Here is a 7,133-nt window from a genome sequence, read left to right on the forward strand (position 1 = left end):
TCACAAATAAACTGGCTGTATCGGGAGCTACTAATATAACTAATTTTTACCAAATCCTTCACTGCTCTGTGATAGAAAATGAGGTCAGCATAGGTTGAGGCAACATAAAATGAGCAGCTGCTAGAAGGCAGCACAGAATACTGATAAAGGACTCTGCAGAAACTCTATCGCCTGCCCACAGAAAAAAGGAATCAGTTTGTTCAAATTAAGATATAGCTTTTCCAGAGCATCCAGGGTTTTAATGAAAAGGTGCCAACGAATACAGGCTTTCAATGGATCCGGAATACAAATGCACACCGAGATACTTCCTCAAAGCCTCCCTTTCCCCCTAGACCTGGGTTCACCCAGTTTTTCCACACTTTAATCGTGAGGTCTGTGCGACGTTTGAAAAGCGCTGGGTTGTGAGAAAGGGCAGAAGCGTGCCCCGGTGCAGCCGATGAGAGTCCCTGGAATCTCTACAGTGCCTCTGGTTCCTGTGGGCCTCTCCAGTTACAGGAATTAAGCCCTGACTTAATCTGCCACTCACAAGGAGGAAAAGTGAAATGAAGAGGAATTCAGAGGATTTGGGCTACTTTAATAGAAAAAACAACCCCAAAGGCCGCAGAGAGTGTCCCTGGCAGTGCCAGGAACAGCTCTCACACCTCTAGGGGTTCAGGAGCCAAGAGCAGCTCCCCAAAATCACCTTGTTTTTCCAATGCCCCCCCCAGTCCTGTTACACCAGTACACAGTGCTCTAAGTTGCCTCGTGGAGGATAACACACCCAGGGAAGACAGGGAAACGCTCAGTGTCAGAGATGCAGCGACAGACTGTGTTTTGCCTGCTGTGCGTTTAAGGCTGCCTCAAACATTTGGGACCAAGCAGGATGCAGCCATACTCTGATTATATGAGAAAAACAACATAATTGTTTTCATTCTCATAAAAAAATGAAGAACACTTTGGAAGGGGAATTTCCTCCCTCCTTTACAGGCGTGAACAGCCTATCTCTGAATAAGGGGAGGATATGGGTAGTAATAATTGGCCTTTTTCATCCCTAAACCCAAAATGAGTGAAAAATAAGCAAGTAACTCCATTGGTCAAATGCGAAACTGAGGCACAGGGAAACTGAGGCACAAATTATCTTCCATAAGAGAAGAGATCGAGTGTCTTCTCCCCCCAGACAGGGCTGGCAGTGTAGAACTTCTCTATCAATAAACTGGGATGGCTCCACCGTGTCAAAAACCGGTCAGAGAGGGGACCAGGGCATCCAGTTATTATTTGGGATGGTCTGTCAACGCAGGCTTATTCACGTATAATCCCATCTCCCTGTTCCACATGAGAGGCTGGCGTCCCTGAGAGCAGCTCTCCCGGGATCGATACGCAGAGAGCCTTGGCAGGGGAACAGCGACTACTTGGGAGCATCGGACAATTTAAGAAAAATAAGATCAAGATGGATTAGCAATAAAACTTAAAGCTCGCTGCATTTCCTAAATGGAATGGTAGAAGGGTTCATATTTGATAACCATTAAATGGTTTAATGAAATAATTATAACCCAGACTCCTGAGCCCGACCACAATCAATAACTATGAGCTCTAAGCAACAGCATGATCCGAGTTCTGCCATTTTCACAGTGCTCCCCAGCAGGCAGAGTGTGCGACTATAAATGCGATTGACAGTAAAGTTGCATTAAAACATCCCCATCAAGGGCAATAATAGATTAAAGGCTACTGAGGCGCTGCAGTTGGCTGGTCAATATGCTTTATTTTCTGCATCATCCCCAATTTTGCCACCCTCCCGCATACTATTAGTGGGAGTCGATTTGCTGTCAATGACCGGCCCTGGCAAAAGATGCATTAATGCATGCTCACAAAAGCAGTGCGCATGGCATTATCACTTCACTCGCTTTCAAATTACAGCCTAATGCTGTCTGCAGGCAGCTTGTGACACGTTAACACTATGTGCGATTTGTTGGTATCCGGCTAAATATTTCATGTCTAAAGATTTCATCAGAGATTTGATGACAGAAATAAACTACCGCCCGGTGGGAAATCATTCCGAATAATAGAATTAGGCATTGTTGGGAAATTGACAGAAAAGGGATGATGATGTGGGATAGTGGACGAAGGGCAGAAAAAGCACGAGGGGAGAAGGAGGGCTGAGCAGAGGGCTGCCGAGTACCCATTCGTCTGCTAACTAAAGGTGGTGCTATTAACAAACCCAGTGACGGGGCAGAGACCGCAAATTGGGTGAATGTACCTTGCTCCCCAGACATGAGGCTTAGGTGCTCTGTTGCTGCTTTTAAATGTTAAGTAACCCCCCCAAATACATGAAACACAGACGGATATGGCCAGAGGTTTGCTTTACTTTCTGCTGAAGCACATAAACCAGCCCATAACACGTATGTCTGTGCATCCCTCTGCCTCCTCACTAGCTCTAGAGGATAATACAACCTGTGGCATCAACCCATGGGAGGATGAGGGGGGCAGGCAGCGGCAGAGCATCCCGCCCCACCACAGGGCTCCGGGCTGACTCCCGGAAAGCACAACCAGGGCAGGAATTGGGGGACTCCATGAGCTGCTCAGAGCTCAGACATGGGGAGCTTGGGCTATGCAGCCCCTCACATTGCAGGAGCTGGAGGGCCAGCACGATACAGCCCAGACGGTTGCCCGACCGATACAGCCCAGACGCCGCTGCCCGGCCAGGCACCCCGAAGGCAGCCATGGCTGCCTATCTGCTAGTGAAAGCCTTTATTTAATGCTAACTTGGGTGCACAGCTCAAAGGCAGCAAACCCAATTAATCCTTGCTTTTTCAAGGCCCCAGGACCTCTGCATTGACTACCTCCTCCAGCAAGCGCTCCTGTCTTTCAGCCTGAACAAAACAGCCACGGAGTCAATCGCGTGATGAAAAAACAGGCACTTGACCAGGGAGAGGAGACAAGTACTGAGGCTCAGCAGCGAGCAGGCTGCGTGGTCTCCTGGTTGAGCTGCATTTTGCCTTTACAGCAAGCCCTTCTATAATGGCCATTTCACATCACAGCTTTGATTCATGCCCTTTCCTTACAACCAGCTCTTGCCACCCACCACCAAACACCCATCTCTCACTTTTCCTAGCAATTATTTTTATTACTGTCTTTTTTAATGTGGGTTCCCAAGAATTATTTGAAAGAGTTAACAGCACCTTTGCAGTTGTTGGGGGTTAGGGAGTTCCCTCTTCTCCAAGGCGAAAAAGTCAAGCACAGCTTGGTTAATTAACCTTAAGGCTACTGCAGATTGTAAACCTGCATTTACTTGGAAAACATGAGTGTTTAACCCCAAAAAACTGTCTTTCAATCCTGCTTTCTTCTTCAAGAAACTGTGAAAGTTTCCTCAAAGCTCCTTTTCTTTGCATTTTGCGGTATGTGTATGAAATAAACTGAGTGTAACTCCCAGAGCAAACACAGATTTCCCTCCCTCACCAGCAGTGCTTCAAGTTTTACAATAAAGCTGTACAAGGAACCTAGAGCTTTTTTCTTGCGTCTGCTCCCGGACTCCCTGTGTAACCCTTAGGCTGTGGTTTTCCAAGAAGCTGAATTCGGTGCTTGAACAGGACCGAGAGGGCTGCTTGGAAGGTCAGCCTGGCTCTACCCCAGCCAGCAAGGACGAAGCTCTTCCCCAGCTGGGTCACTGACTCCAGTTACTGACTCCTTCAAGCCCAAACTTAGGATACGTACCTCTATCCTAGTTTTATCAAAAAATAAATGCCCTCTGTCTCTCTTTCACACACATACAAAGAGAAATTTTGTAATACCCCAAAGCAGGAGGTCTTACAGGGGCGAACCAGTAACATATTCCTTGCCAGTTCTACAAAACAACCACAGCACTCTTTATCTCCGAAAGCAGACACCAGAACACTTTGAAAAGGAAAAAAGATTTAATTCACCTTGGTGAAGGCACACAAAAAGTAGTCAGCAGCGTCCACGCAGACTTCTGAGCTTGTAAAACAAACCCGTAAGCTAATTCCTGCCTTGTGAACAGGCTATGCAGCCTGTTGGTATTACCTGCAGGGAGTCAAGGGCTCCTCCTCAGCAGAACAAAATTCAGCCTCTTCTAGAGAAATACCAAGTAAAAACCCTTCCTTAAGCCTATTTACTGAAACATTTTTCATCCTTTCCTCTAAGACAGGCAGCACCGGTCACTGATATATCTCACTTTAGCTGGACTTTACTCCACTGACTATTCTAAGTCTTTACAGCATTTCAGAGTAGCCGCAGGGAGAGGCTGCCCTGGACATCAGCATTTCAGACCCCCCTGCGCTTCAGTATGAAACCATGCAGGAGAACAAGTCCCCCAGCATTTCCATACCCAGTGGAGAGACTTGGAAAAAGTCCTCTGCTCGCCACTAAGGCTCCAAAGAGAAGCCACAATACTGGATTCAAAACGAATGGTCTTTCCTGTACAGTATTGCTGTTACCGGACTAATAACTAACAGCTTCGGGAGAGGCAGCCTGAATGAGGCTTTCCAGGGAGACAAAACCCCGGTAGCTCCTAAAACCCCCAAATAAACTATGAATTAACTTTGCTCTTTCTGTTAAGGCAGTAACCAAAGGAGGGGATTCCCACAGCCAGCTCTATCATAGCCCTTAGAGCAGGGGCCAGATATTACAAAAAAAAGAAATAGTTGTAGCAGAAGGCACGGGAGCTGAGTGGCCCAAGATCAAAGCCTTCGCAATAGCTGCTTAGCTGCAAAATTCACTAGTTAGGAAAACTGGGAACCTGAATGGTGAGTTTGCCCCCAGAGCTCTGCTGTCACTGTCAGATGCAGCCTCGCTGCTTCTCTTTGCCCCCACAGACACAGATCTCGCTCACCGGTAAAGAAAATGAAGCTGAAAAGCCTGCCACTTCGAATGAACACAAGATCCTCAAAAAACCCACAAAAATAAAATTGTATAGACGTTACCGGTGTTTGTTTCTTGGCCTCTGTTCGTGCTCCCGGGGCAGCAGCATGACCGGCACCCAGCAAACGGGGCAGCAACACAGGTGCCTGCCCTTGGCATCAGCCTCAGCAGGTGCGGCTGGGGACATTCCAACCTGTTACCCAATCTGTGCCTAATTAAGAAACACTTGTAACAGAAAAAGAAAAAATATTGAATTTAAATCTTTTAAAAAATAAAATAAATGAAAAAATGAATTAAAGTTTTTAAAGAAAAGAAAAGGAAATAACTTGAACTCAAGAGCTTCTCAAATTAACCAAACATTAACCTAAAAACAGTTCCCCTGTTTTGCACACAACTCTTCAGGCTTCTTTGTTGTCATAAATGTAGAAACTCACAATTTTGACACTGTTTTCATTCATTTACTTCCCTAAAAGTTCACTATGCCCTCGTGCAAGTGCTGGTGTGACTGCAGACCCCCACAGCAGCCCCTTCTCTCCCCGGCTCTCTTTTGCACCCCCATGGCCTGACCCTCAGCCTGTGTCTGCACTTTTTCATGATTTTTCACTGAGAAACCTCGTCCCTCAGCGTCACAAACCTGAAAATCCTGAATCACAGCTCCAATAAACCCCAGAAATGCCCTCCTGTGAAAACAGTGCTGCTTTCTAAAATACCCTAAAATACCACTTTCCAAAACCTATTTTCATTTAACCTCCCCTACAGCAATAAAGATATTGCACACTTATAATGGTAAATGCTGCTACGGGTGGAATTAAAGGCTATAAACATTTTTTTAGGGAATTAAATCAAAACCGGGGGGGGCAAGCCAAAAAGAGAGGCCTCCTCGTTATTCTGTGGTCTCTGCTGCCATCTGCTGGCCATTCTCCAAGAGGCAAAAAGCATTTAAACTTTTAAACGCTGCAATATAATGTTAACACGACAGCATGGTGCTCTTTTAATGATTTTTTTATTTATTTTAAATTTTTAAATTTTTTAAAATTTTTTTTTTAAACACATACCCCCACACACTATTTAGTAAGTGATGTTTCGATTATTCCCCAGTTGTTAATATGAAATTATAGTAGCCTCCTGGCTATGGGTGGAATTAAAGGCTATAAACATTCTTTTAGGGGACCTAAATCAAAACGGAGAGAGGGGTGCAAGGAAAAAAAAAAAAAAAAAACAACACATTAAACCCCCTTCTTGTTATTCTGTGGTCTCTGCTGCCATCTGCTGGCCATTCTCCAAAAGAAAAAAATGCATTTAAACGCTGCAGTGTAATATTAACACAACAGCATGGTGCTCTTTTTCTCTCTTTTTTAATTTTTTTCCTTTTTTTTTTTTTAATACACATTCTCCCCCCACCCCCCCATTTTGTGAGTAAGTCTAATTAATGTTTCGGTTATTCCCCAGTTATTAATACGAAATTATAATAGTCTTCTGCCCACGGGTGGAATTAAAGGCCATAAACATTTTTTGGGGGGACCTAAATCAAAACGGAGAGGGGGGTGCAAGGGAGGGGGCCTCCTTGTTATTCTGTGGTCTCTGCTGCCATCTGCTGGCCATTCTCCAAGAGGGGGAAAAAGGCATTTACACTTTTAACCGCTGCAATGTAATGTTAACACGACAGCATGGTGCTCTTTTTTTTTTTTTAACTTTTTTTTTTTTTTTTTAAACACGCTCCCTCCCCACCCCACTAGTTTGTGAGTAAGTCTAATTAATGTTTTGGTTATTCCCCAGTTATTAATGCGAAATTATAGTAGCCTCCTGGCTATGGGGGGAATTAAAGGCCATAAACAATTTTTTAGGGGACCTAAATCAAAACGGGGGTGTGTGTGTGAAAAAAGAAAAAGAAATAATAAAACCCCACATTAAACCCCCTCCTTGTTATTTTGTGGTCTCTGCTGCCATCTGCTGGCCACTCTCCAAAAGAAAAAATGCATTTAAACGCTGCAGTGTAATGTTAACACAACAGCATGGTGCTCTTTTTCTCCCTTTTTTAATTTTTTCCTTTTTTTTTAATACACACTCTCCCTCCCACCCCCCCCAATTTGTGGGTAAGTCTAATTAATGTTTCGGTTATTCCCCAGTTATTAATAGGAAATTATAATAGTCTTCTGCCCACGGGTGGAGTTAAAGGCCATAAACATTTTTTGGGGGGACCTAAATCAAAACGGGGAGGGGGGTGCAAGGGGGGGGGGGGGGAACCCTCTCCTTGTTATTCTGTGGTCTCTGCTGCCATCTGC

The sequence above is a fragment of the Rissa tridactyla genome, chromosome 17, assembly GCF_028500815.1.
Source record: "Rissa tridactyla isolate bRisTri1 chromosome 17, bRisTri1.patW.cur.20221130, whole genome shotgun sequence".
In the NCBI taxonomy this organism is placed as follows: Eukaryota; Metazoa; Chordata; class Aves; order Charadriiformes; family Laridae; genus Rissa; species Rissa tridactyla.